The 13018-nt window shown below is 45.8% G+C and overlaps 1 protein-coding gene across 7 annotated transcripts in view; it reads right to left on the bottom strand.

Moving 5' to 3' along the window:
* LOC131576919 (uncharacterized) overlaps positions 1-10457 on the bottom strand; it is a 50717-nt gene extending 40260 nt beyond the window's left edge. For 3 of the 7 annotated variants that reach the window (XR_009277105.1, XR_009277107.1, XM_058834053.1), the window contains exons 1-4: positions 10291-10444; positions 9418-9601; positions 8137-8243; positions 2804-3004 (exon numbers count right to left, since the gene is read on the bottom strand). The gene's annotated coding sequence lies outside the window, so the exon portion shown is untranslated. Of the gene's footprint in view, positions 1-2803; positions 3005-8136; positions 8244-9417; positions 9602-10290 lie in introns of all 7 variants that reach the window. The other 4 variants (XR_009277108.1, XR_009277106.1, XR_009277109.1 and 1 more) reach the window with 3 other exon arrangements.
* Positions 10458-13018: the final 2561 nt, after the last annotated feature.

Below are 13018 nucleotides of genomic sequence, written 5' to 3'. Positions count from 1 at the left end.
CTCAGCCTGTGTCCATAGGACAGGTGCTCCAGTCCTCTGATCATCAAGATCTGAACAAGTACAAGAACTGAAGAAGTGAAGTCAGTCCATGCATCCTACAGCACACCCTGTAGGGTGCTATAGGACACCATCACATAAAACATCTGAGATGTTCCCATCTGAATTCAAGCCTTAGCAGAGATACCCTGGCATGGCCAGCTCCACGTCTCTCATTCCGCACTCAGCAGCCGGATGCGAAACAACAATTACATTGTGAAATGTCATGGGTCTACTGGGAAGCAAAAACACATCAATATTGTCTCCTGGTTGCATCGAGCCATGATGATTTTGCTTGACTGCATGCCTGGATGAAACAACAGAGAACACAAACAGAGATGGGGCCAGAGCTTGCATGTGCACTACTTTTATCTTCCTGCCTTTCCAGCGCACCCATCGCAGCAGCGTCTGGGTGATAAGTCTGTCTCTTTGCAAAACAGGAAGACCGTGGGCTGGCTGGCTTCTCTGATGAGCTATAAATTACAGGGGTTCTACCTGGCTGCCAGCCTCGCTGTGCACTAGGCAAGGCAGGCGCTAATGCAGGGTGCTGCAGTGGCCGGCGATAGGATAATTACTGTTATTGCATTAGGACAGAATAGCTGAGACTTAAGAGCCGGAGGGAAAAAGAGTCCCAGAAATTGGAGCACCGAAGGCATTGCTAGCTCCATGCACACAAAGGCGACCGACCTATAAATAATCTGACCTCTTTGTTCCAGTAAAATGGCACAAGAATTAAGACCCCGGTTCAGGAAGAAACTTAAAATGCATGACTAAACTCGGCATAGCTGAGCAGACCTATTGACATGCCGGGGCCCCGAAGGCATTTCTGCTCTGTGAGCCTTTGTGCTCACCTGCGAGAGCGGCTGCTGGAGGTGTCCCGCTGGCAGAGCTCCTTTCCAGAGGCTGTGGGGAGCCAGCTTAATTACTGCAGGTAAAGGAGCAAAAGCACCCTGCCAAATTTCAAGTGGGACTTCTCAACAGTCTCTATGCTTCCTCTGCTTTCCAAGGTACAGCTAAAGAAAGAGACCTCTGTTAACCTCAGCTAACTGATAGTAGTTGGCAATTTGAAAATTAAAAGCTGACATGTAGAGCAAAAATATGAAGTGTTAGAACATGAGCCTAACAAATGTAGCCCAGAAATTTTCCAGTAAAACAAACCCAAAGCAAATCAGAGATCAAAAAAGGACACGTTAACCAGTAGCAGGGCAGGTCATCTCCAGGTTAGCTTCACCCTGCCCATATATCATCTCTCAATTTTAGGGAGAAAACACACCCGAAGATGTGCTTGTTCAAATTAAAAGGCCTGTTGTTAGGCTCAGAAAGCCCTTGAAATCCTTGATAAAGTAAAACTAGAACTATTTGTGAAAAGAAAGCTTTGATGGTTGCCTGAGGTGGGAAGTAGCACTATTTACAAATATTTTTCTCCTAGCTCTTGATCACAGAGACTTAGAAAAAGTATACCTGAAAATTATTAGTAAATATAAATATATTACAAACCCTTGCCTGCTCTTTCTTTTTATCTTTGCAGTAGAGAGAGAGTAAATAACTATTTTCCTCATGCTGGAGGTGGGGAGTAAGCATGGAGAAGGTGCAAGATTGACTCAGCATCACCCACCACCAGCCCCTGGCCTGGCCCCCCAAGTCTGGGATTCACAAGTACATGTGTCGCAGGGAAGACATATGCAGGGTGGGTGTAAGAGCCATTCTGTTCCTTGGGAGGTGAGTAACAGGGTTTGGTAAGCAAACTTGGGTAAAGTGGGGTGTCAGACTAGATTGTGTGCCACTGGTTCAGCAACTTAGCAGCTGGCTGGCAAAACAATAATCCAGCAGCCTTTTTCCCAGGTGAGGGGGAAACAATAGCAAATGCAAAGTGATCTGCCAGAAAGTTTGCAGTGGACATTTGGACAAATTCAGGAAGTCCAGCCACTCTCATTTGTGCTGTGAACACCTGGACAACAGAGAGCTCTCAGGTGCACACCTGTCCCTTTTGCCTGCACTGGCTTTTGTTGCATTCAGGGACAATAAGGGTGAGGAAAGAGCCACATTCTTCTCTTATGACTGCTTATCCCAATCTGCAGAACCTTTCCAGTGGCCTCCCCCGTGACCCACACGTATACACAGCCCTGAAAGCAAGCACTTTAAGACTGGAAGTGTAATCCAAGTTTGCACTGTAATTTTCCCTAGGTAGCTCAGTCTTTAGTTACTGTGGAGCAATTAGGAACTAGCAGGTCTAGCAGAGAGATCTAGCAGAGGGACACAGTGTTTTCTGGTGGGTTTTCCAAGCTCCCAGGACAATTTTGGCTGTTGTCCTGGGTGGCTGACAGCCCCGTCACGGTGTTACCTGTCAGGAACTCAGTGGCCCAAAGCTCTGCAGCCACAGGTTGTGTGTGCCCTGTGTTTATACCGTTTCCCGCTGGGAGCCATGATGTTAAAAGCTGTATTGTCCGTCTGTTTCTCACGCTCCTCCCGTGTGCGTGGCCCCAGTGTCCCAAAGAGCCGTCAGGCTGCTGACAAAGCCAAGAGGCAAAGTTCATCTTTTTGTTCTGAGGCAGCGCAGTGCCTGGCACAACTATTCCTGGTCCCTGACTCAGAGCACAACCATCTTTGAAATAAATAAAACGAAGAAGGAGAACATCTCTGGGCCTCTATTTGACACTTGTATTCCCGCACCACTTGGCTTTATATAAACATACAAATTGGTATGGTGGTTACTTTGACTCATCTGCTTAGCAATCATTTTATTTTAATCAATATTTATTTAACTCACCAGCTAGACAAAAGCTCCCTAATTTCTTCATCTGATTTAATTGATGTTCCCTGACAGAATGAAGCTAGACTGGATAAGACAGTACAAGCTGTGCCAGTCTTCTTTGGTTTGCATCTCTTTTAACAAGTCCTGTGACTGTCGCAGAGCCAAGGCACATCTTACATCTCGCAGAGGAATTGGGACCATACGTGGCTGTATACCCTGGGACAAAGAGCCAAGAAACACGCCAAAACAATAAGCGTTGACACAATAATTAGCATATTGCTTCTCCATGCAAATTACCTCTTCATACATTGTGAAACACTTTGCATCTTCAGAGGACTTCAGAAGAGCCTGGAGTTTCTTACAGGCACCACGAAAATGAAATACACATCTTCAGTTGTAACATCAAAATACAATTCTGGGTGAAGGATCATAGAAAGAAACATGCATGCTGTGCAGATAAAGATGTATGCGATACATCTACCTGACACCCCCACCCCGAAACATAAATTATATTCCTGAAGGAGCTTTCAGGTCATGGATATTTCAGGCCTACTTAGAAGAATGTTTTGCTTTTTATTTGAAGGAAATGATCTGTACCTTGTGTCACCTCAACCTCATGCCAAGGGTGAGGAGTGGCTGAAAGAATTGAATCACAAAGCTCAGTCTTAGCCCAGTACTCCACTTGCCTGGAAAGAAAGGTTCACTTTAGCAAATGCTAAAACACACAGGCTTTCAGAGGAACTAATTTTTCAAGCTCAGTCACAAGTGCAGGGGGAAAAATGAACTCTCATATTTACATCAGTGGAGTCATACAGTAACTATGATCTTGAAGTCAACACGTGGAAAAGCTTAAGTGAAGCAACCTGTAACTTGCTGCCCAGATTAGTTCATGCCCAGCTCTCTGCCAGCATTTAAAGTCTTTGTGAAATGCTAAAGTGTAAAGGGTAGCACTGTCTCTCAAGGCCAAAGTCAACTGATACTAGGAATTGGTACAGTAATTTTACAACCATTAACAGCATTAATGACCCTGTGAGCCAAGACAGAAAGCTGCCAGAAAGACCCAGAACTGCCTCTGCAAGGAGGAAAAATTGCCTTGCCTCCACAAGCACACTGCACTGTTGTAAAAATCATGTAAATATCTCAACTGCAGGCTAAGAGGGCAGAGCTGTCTGCAGTGACAGAGACAGATCCCATCCAGAGACAGATGTGACACCGTGGATCACCCACCAGGACACCTAGATTTGAATGTAGGTCGAGCAGGGTGGTGAGTCCTACAAAGAGAGCTGCTTCTCCACTGCAAAGTTTTAGGAGCAGGTTGCCACCCTCTAATGGAGGGACCTGAGGCTCATTGAGAAGACCAGAGCTCATAGATGGTGCCCTTCCCTTTCCCTCTGGCAATGCCCTTTTGGTGCTCCTCACCTGTGTTGCCACATGCTCACACCACCAAATGGAAAAACGCCAGCTGCCAGCACATTCAAGTGCTTCAGGTAAGGATTTGAGGGGGGCACAAAGTGGAGAGGGTCTTGGAAAGACCCAGACCCCACTCCTAAGGGCTCCAGGCAACAGGAGACAAGTGAAGAAATCTCATCTACTCCAAAGACCCTCAGGTCTGCTCAAGATTTGTTCAAGCTTGGTTTTCTGCACAAGCAAGTAGAACAAGGTCAGACACTCCCTGTACAGCAGCTCTCGGAACCACTGCCTGTTTTTGGTCAAGCATGGCAGGACTGAGGATCTCTGTAATCACCCAGTTTCTGGGAGTTTTCATGTAAATGTTACTCTTTCCTGGTTTGCACAGGAAGGCATGACCAGAGGAGTTAGGGGTGCTGGCAGAGGACATGGAAGTGCATATGGATTCACTGGGTGCCTGTTCCCCCCAGCAGAGCAGCAACTGATTGCAGCTGGAATCACAGCACATGCCTGCTCCAAGGCCAAATCCTGGCTTCCAAGCCTGCACATCCAGAAATGAGGGAAGGTCCCAGCCCTGGGGGGTTGAGTGGCACCATACGAAATAGCTTTCATTCTGGTCCAAGTGCAATCCAGCTCCTCTACTCTGTGCCCCAACAAGTCCTGGCTGTCAGCAAAAGCTGCCATCCTTGAAAACAGCCTGTAATTGCAGGCTTTCTGCGCTCAGAGGGAAAGGGGAGGGGCTGGATTAAAAAACCACCTTGAGTCTTTGAAACACAGAAAACATGTCCGAGTCGGTTCAATAGCCTTTCACAGACTCAATAAAAGATTAATCAAATCATCCACAATGAAAGCAAGTTTGGAATCCTTGTCCCTGGGCTAGTGGTAATGCAGAACCCTCACATGCATTTTCATACAACTGGTGGTATTATTCAGGAAAGGCCTCAAGTACTGTCCTGTGGGAGGTGATAAAAAAACCCACCCCGAACCCAAAAGGATGCATGGGCAGAATTGTGATAGAAATTTGCACTTTTCCTGCCTGTGAACAATAATTCATGCAGTTAGTGCTTTATCAGAACTAATTTAACCCAGTTTTTCATTTAAACTACAGGAAAGCAAGTTCAAGTAGGTTTCTCTAATATAAAGGACATCTTTTAACCCAACTTTTGCTCACGTTACCCCACCCCCACCCAATGCTATTAAATGGCTTGAAACATGACACAAAAATACATGTCTTATCATATCAGTTGGCTTTTCTCACTATAGCAGCCCTTATCAACATTCAGCAGCCCTATTAATGCAGTCCCCTTCAATCAGCATGAAAAAGTAGCGCTCCACAGATCTTTGATCCGTCCCTTCCCAGTATCATAGGCTGTTTCTGGATGCCGAATAAAGAGCAGGAGCTCTTTTAATGCCAGCAGTTTGCTCCTTTACACCTGGCCTGCATGCCCATGGTCCACAGCCCTCACAGCTTGCTCCATGGCAGACCCCTGAGCTGCCAGTCTCACATGAAGCTGTCCTTCCCTGGATGCAGCTCCTGGAGCCCTGTCCCTGTCCCACTGGGTTCCTTCCAGTGGAAAGGCGGGGACAGTCCCGTGCCTATGCCCTTTGTCCAGCACATACTTTTAGGGGAAGGTTTACCTGTGTAAGTATTTACATGTGTTGCACTGCTAAATGCAAACTGCTCTGAAAATACATCATAGATTTGCCTTAATCCTACACTACGTTCTTGAGAGATGTGAGGGACCAAAGTGCTAGAAAACCATTCCTCAGAAACTGCCATGATTTTTGTAGAAAAGAACTGTGGAGACCCAAATCTACACAGCCTACTGCAAGAAGCAAAGGTTCAGGAGTCAAACTGTTCAGGAACTGGGAAGTGGACACCCTCAATGGGCACTAAATTTGAATTACAAACCAGACAAGCCCAGACTTTAGCAGCTATCTCTCTGTTCCTTTCAGTAGCAGTGTGTTTACCATGTTGTAGTCCTCATTGGATATATTGGCAAGCCCTTCACTAGCATTTTCTCTTGGGTTATTTTAATTTCATGGGTTGTATTTAATTTAAGATCCCTGAGAACTTACAAAATAATGTAAACAAGTGTTTTCAAAATTGTTTGCCTCTCTCCTTTTCCCCCCATGGAACTGGGGTGTCCTTGAGATATTATATTGGACCTGAGCCAACAGACTGAGAAACAGGATTGGCAAAAACAGAGGAAGGATGTGGCAACACACCAGTTGAATCTTTTCCCTTGGGGTTTTGAGTTTGGTCTGGCCAGAGAGGTTGGCAGGAGGTGAAGGGAACAACCTCTCCACTTCTGCTCCATGTGAAGGCAGGCTTGCAAAGAGGAAGACTGATTACTGCCAATGCCTCTTGGGCAGAGTTTATACCAGGCTTGAGAGGTTATTTGGGGTCCACAGGACACCCAGGGCTGTGTTTTTCCTCTGAGGCTTCATGCCCCTCTTTCAGGGCATGCAGGTCAGGTAGGGAGACACAATCTCTGTAGACAACTTGTGTTGCAAGACAGAAACTGCAATGCATGGTTGCTAGCTATGAAAAACTATCCAGGGAGAAGGTTTCTCTCTTACGAAATGCACCTCCTGATCATCCTGCAGAAATCATCCTCGCCCTTGCTGCCATCCCTCAGCTTTTCAGTTCTACCTTTGACTTCCTTACAAACTTTTAAGAATGTTTCCACACAAGGCTGCTGAGCAGTGCCAGCTTTGCTACCTTTCCTAAAATGTGCACTCTCAATTAGAGGACAAGAAACCCCAACACCTATCTCAGCTTCACAGTATTGGTGCAAATGGTTTAACCTTTACTGGGGCTTATGAGATAGAATTCTAGCTAATCTAAGGTCAATTTCTATAGCCAGTGTTAGCTTAGTATTCTTTAGTGCACTTAGTATTCTTTAGTATTCTTTGGTGGTGTTATTGACATAAAAAATGGTGAAATGAATGGTGGAATGATCTTCCCTTCAAGTATTTAGTCATGTGCACAAAAGCAGAGAAGTTTGTGCTTCCCTGACAAAGTTGTTTCTCTATTTCCAACATCATTCACCAACAACAACGTCTGGAGAATGATTACACACAAGAAAGAATCATTCCTCAGTTCCATGGAACTATATGTGTTTTTTTGTAGGGAAGGAGCGAAAAGCAGGTATTTTTATATTGTCTCTAAGCACTGTTAACCATTGTAGGAATGGACTAAATTTGGACTAGTCCCCTAGAGCCCAAACACATGTATTTCCAAATTGTTTCAGTTTTCCTAGACTTCTAGTTTGCATTAGGTTGAACATGAAAATAATTTCTTAATGTTCTTATCATTAAACCCCCCCCACTTAGTACAACTGCAATTCAAAAGGTGCAAATTGCTAAAGTCTGTGGAGAGACACTTATTTAGCTGTTAATCTAGGTAATCATAGGTTCTCAGTGCCCTCTATGTGAACCTATTCTGTTTTTTACCATCTGCACACATTGTCATAATCGGGTCAATTAGTGGTGATAAAGAAAACTGCAAGAGAAAAAGTTCTTTCGGAACTTTTGGCTTCGATGTTTACAAGGCACGGTGTCTGTCACACAAGCATTCAGTCCACAAACCTTCATATTTATGTGAGGTGAACACCATTTTCTTGGGGAAAAGGAACAGAGCCCTCTTGCCAGTCAACTTATTAGGGTTTTGTTATTGTTTTTATGGAATGATTTAGGCATGACTGGGGAGCAGGCTCTTCAGGAGCCACATGCAGCACATGGATTACACAATGTACAAAAAGCTTGATAGGGTCATTACCACACCTCTGTTTTTTTAAACACACTTCCTCCTGCTTTTAGGTTGGGTCCAGTTATTCATAAGGAACACCTGGCTCTGCACAAGGAAGCACTAAATCCTTTGCCTTCAAAGCACACAGACAGCAAGGAAGGTCAAGTATTACTCAGGGATTTCTCACCAGATCTTCTGATCAGATCTCTTATTTTCTCAGTAAAATGCAGCACATCATTTTTGCATGTTCAGCTCTGGAGCTCTTGATTAAACTGGCGAAGCTAAACCACCTCCCTGAATGTCATTAAGACAGGGAAACAGAAAAATCAGCATTTAAATGTACCATTGAGCAACCAATCCCACTTAATCCCTACAGCCCCTGAAAGTCCCTTACGGCACAGGACGTCAAGGACCAGCCATCTCCTGCAGCCATGGAGCCAACAGCTTCACAGCCAGGAATGGCACCTCCACACCCAGGGGTCTGCAGTCCCACAGCATGCCAGGAGTCCTCAGCACCCCACCAGTGGGACCAGGAGAGGTGTCAGCCAGAGGGAGGTTCAGGGTACCCTTTGGCACCTTATTTGTTTGTTCATTCTCTTCAGACACCCTGAGCCACCCACCCCTCTAAACACCAACACCAGAACAAGGGAACAAGAGACTCATTTATCATTATGTGGATGGAACTGTTCTAGTTTTACTCATAGGTAAGGGCAATTGCAGATGAAAGAGCAACAAGGACAAGGACAGACCCCTGGCAGGTTTTTCTCCAGGCCTGTGCTCTGGGCAGGGCAGGCAGATAGGATCTGCAGCACCATAAATCACCTCACAGCAAAGGGAGAAGAGAAACGGATTGTGAAATGAACTGTAAAATAAACTTCTAATGTAAACATCCAACAGGCAGGGGGTTGTTTTTTCTGTCTGGGAGCCCAAGTCCAGTACAGTTTACTGGCTGACTATGCTGGAGCCTTGTTTGGTGAGGTTACTGCTGGCCCTACTGCAGGGCAAGGAGGCAGCCATCACTCTTGTTTGCCAGCAGGAGAGGAGGCTGGTGCTGCCATGAGCATCTTCCTTTCCTCTGGCATAATTTGCTTGCTCAGGCACCAGAGCTTTGCCCACAGTTGCCATTATGGACTGTCTGGATCCTCCTGCCCCAGAAAGACACCTTCCCAGACACCTGCCTTGGTGGCCTGGCAACAATGATGAGGACACCCCAAAAGGCTTCAGGCTGCATCTTCCACCAGGGCCTGGGTTTTCTGATAAGCAGGTGCTCACCCAAAGCTGCCTCTCCCTGACATGTCCCTGCCCACTCCAGTCCTGCTGCTCGCAGCCAGCGGGGGCTTTGCTGCTTGCACCTTTTCCTGGTCTGGCCTGTTGCCCCTGCCAGGAGGACCAACATGTGCCTCCAGCAGGGAAAGCAGGCCAGCTCTGAAACAAACCTGACCCACTGCAGCAATGTCTGTATTTTCACCTGTATTTATACTTCTGGTCCAGAAGAAGTCAGACTCGATGATCCTGAGACGTCCCTTCCAACTCAGCATATTCTGTGATTCTGTGACTGAACTACATCAGTACCTCCCTGGGGTCGGGGGCACACCCTGGCTCATGCGTCAGCACAGTGGGACAACATTACTCAATACCTGTTACAGTCAAACCTGCAGAAAAGATAACAGTTTGCTACTGTACATAGAGACTGGGCCTCAGGTAGGAAAGGATTGAAGCCTCAGTGCCTTTTTTTTGTTTGTTTGTTTTGGGTTTTTTTGGTCTTGTTTTAAAGCTGATTTAAGTCCTTAAGCCAAGTCATAGGAGCATGAGGTTAGAAGTGACCTCAGGAGATCATCCTCCTGCTCTGAGGCAGGGTCATGGAAAATCCAGGCAAATGTTTTGCTCCCAAAAAACACCCTTAATGAAGAAAAGTCCACACCTCTAGGAAATGTGCTAATTATCCTCATAGCTAAGAGAATATAACCTAAATTTCCTGCAGATGAAACATGGCTATGTCCTCTCCTTAGTGGGTATAAAGGGTGGGGAGTTCTAAGTAATTTTCTACATTAAGTAATGCAAAGGTATTTTGTGTCCCCTTCTCAACTTGTTCTAACAAATAACATCATCCTTCTCCCATTAGTCCCCATTCTCACTGACTCTGTTCATCCTTGCTCCTCTTCAGGGTGGTATAAACATCTGAGGCGGCCCCAGTGCCACAACTCCACAGCAGGAGCTCAGACACTTTCTACCTCATTACTGCCCACAACACCCCTTTTCCAGGGCTGCTGTTTGTGCCCCACTTGGCATCTGGCAGCTGGTCTCTTTCCTCAGCACAGCACCTTTGTCTGCTGAATCTCACCTGGCTGATTTTCCCTCCCAGTTCCTCGTGTTGGCACGTGCTGGCAGTCCTCGTTCTGTACGTGGGCCTTGCTGGATGCTAGGCACGTGTCCTCGAGCTGCTGGGCTGGCTGGCAAACCAACACTCAAAGGCTACTGCCAAGTTTTGGGTCTCCAGGGCCCCACAGCCATGGGCACCCAGCCAAGGCTGGGTGGGGCAGGTGGCAGGAGGACCAGGGACACAAGTGTGGCACAAGATTAGGGTCACAGAAGGAGGATAGGGACAGCTGGGAGGGGAGATAGCACGCAAGTCCTACTTTTAGGAATGCACACAAGCAAGATGATAGCTATTGAAGTGTCTTGGTGAAAAAGCAGTTGCTGTCTCCAAATTCCTCCTCTCTGGTGAAGCACCTGTGGTTTTTCTGCCAGGTGGAAGATAGAGGGGCTGAAAACTGACAATTGGCCCAAAAGTTTTTGGGACACGACCAGGGACCAGGTTGTTTGAGGGACAGTTTGTAGAACCAGGATGTAGGGACTGGTCATTGTTTTCCAGCATGAGAGTCTGCATCCCATAATGGCCTACCAAAAATTTGGGAGAAAACTGCTTAAACACAAAGTACTTCAGCAGTTTGTCATAACTCAGGTTTCAGGTATGAGGGATCAGAACAATGTAATTCTGCTCCATCTCTTTCTTCTAACATTTCTTTTGTCAGACTTACATTCAACCCACATCTAACATTTCTAGTACAGCTTTATCCTGATACTTGGCACACGGGTCATGTCTGAGACAAGGCTAGACCAAAAAGAAATGTGTGTGAACTCTGAATGTGTGTGTGTGTACAGATGTTAGACAAGCCACCTTTAGATGGTCTGTTCTCAACCATGAGCTCATCCAATCTGCCCATATGGTAAATTTGACCTTTAAGTTAGTCTTGAAATGCTGAACATGCGCCTACGGAGGACTGCCAGTTACAGTGGAAAAGACACAGATAAGCCTTTTGTTAGCTTATGGATGAGGTGATCAGCATAAAATGTTCAAGTTCTGATAAGCTTCAGTTGGAAGAGTTTTCAGATTCTTGACCCACTGAAATAGAGAGAATCAAAGTTTTTCAATTTTATTTTGTAGATTATGACCCAGAGAAGTATTGCAGGTTGTATGTGCCAGCACTGCCAGAGAGCAGACACCACTGTCAACTCTGTAGCTGGTCTGCACCTAAACTTGTACAAAGTTACTTCACCATATTCATTTCTCACAAAAAGACTTGGCAGAGCACCAACAAAGAGAGACATTTTCTAAAAGAACAAGGCATTCATTTCTTTCCCATTTTTTTGTCTGTAGGAGTTTGCTCTGAAGTGGTGGGCTCGTGTCTCTTTGAGCTGCCATACCTGGTAAGAGGTCCACAAACCATTTGTACTCTCAGCTCTACATCTCCTTACCTCAGCAGACCTGTGAACACAGCCACCAGACCACACTAGCTGGTGTGAGGCAATGTTCAGGGTTTAGCTATGTTGGGAAAGGGTGGCTGATGCAGCTAGAAGCAGCAAACTGTGTCTTCAGGCTCAGGTGTAGCTCGAAGCAGCAAAACAAGGAGTGTTTCTTCCTAGTGTAGCTGGAATACTTTGACTTGTGCTGGCAATGAGCTCTTACCAGGTAACTGTGTTACCTGGACTTCTTGCTTAAACAAAAGCCTCATAAAAAATAATCGTGTCCACAACTTACATAATTGACCCAACAAATGTTTCAATAACTAGCCTTAGAAAAACAGAGAATGTAAAAAAGTCATAGAATGAAGAAAAAAAAAAAGAATAATAATAAGAAGAAAAAAATTATTTCCAAAGAAAGATTCATGAGGATTAAAAGATAGGGAGATCATTGCTGACAGCAATGGAAATCACTGGTGACTTTAGATATGGATTGAAGATATGACTGAAGGGAATGAAAAAGTGTTTAAAATGCCCCCATGGCATTGTATCATTTAAAGAGTAGCATTCTATAAAACCCTTTCCACTTGTTGCTTTGCTTTTCACTCCTGTGTCCTCACATCTCTTGACATTTTCTCTGCATATAAGGAGAAGCCCCCTTGGATACGTGTTCCATAAAATTCCTAAAGTAGGAGCTGGCCAACCCCCTGCTCCTTACACATCCCTTTGAGTCTCCTGCTAACAGCAACATCATGCTGTCATCCCATAGGCCCTTTCTTAGCAAGGGAACAAAGCTTTGGCAAGGGAAGGTGAAGACATTATGGAAAAGCAAAGATGTTCAGGTAGGAGATTTAAGAGGCTGGAAATGCAGCTGCAGAGTCTCAGCCACGTCCCCCAGGACCCAGCAATTCAGGGCACTTTCTGCATTTCACCTTGACATCCTCTGGTGAAAAAAAAGAGTGAAATGGGCTCACCCTGAAGTGCTTGGTATGGGTGAGGAGAAGGGAAGAGAGGCTTTGCACTTGTGTTACTCCTGGGAAACTTCCCACGCTCCTGTCTGTGTGACTTGGCTAGCGCTGACCCTTTGGTGACAACCACTGTACCCAGACCACAGAGCAAGCACAACTCCACGGCACATGCCCTGTGCATCCATGCCTCCTGACCTTCCCCTCTGCTACCTTCTCCAGAGGCAGAAGCTTCAGAGAAGACACCCAAAGGTAGCTGCCTTCCTCAGCAAGAGTCTTAGATCCAGCTCTGAAAGCCACTATCATTTTATCACTGCTCAGGCAGAGTAGAATTTTCACTTGAATTGTGGCTTTTCCATGGGA

Source organism: Poecile atricapillus, chromosome 3 (assembly GCF_030490865.1).
Source record: "Poecile atricapillus isolate bPoeAtr1 chromosome 3, bPoeAtr1.hap1, whole genome shotgun sequence".
Classification (NCBI taxonomy): Eukaryota; Metazoa; Chordata; class Aves; order Passeriformes; family Paridae; genus Poecile; species Poecile atricapillus.
This window is presented reverse-complemented; position numbering and strand designations above follow the sequence as displayed.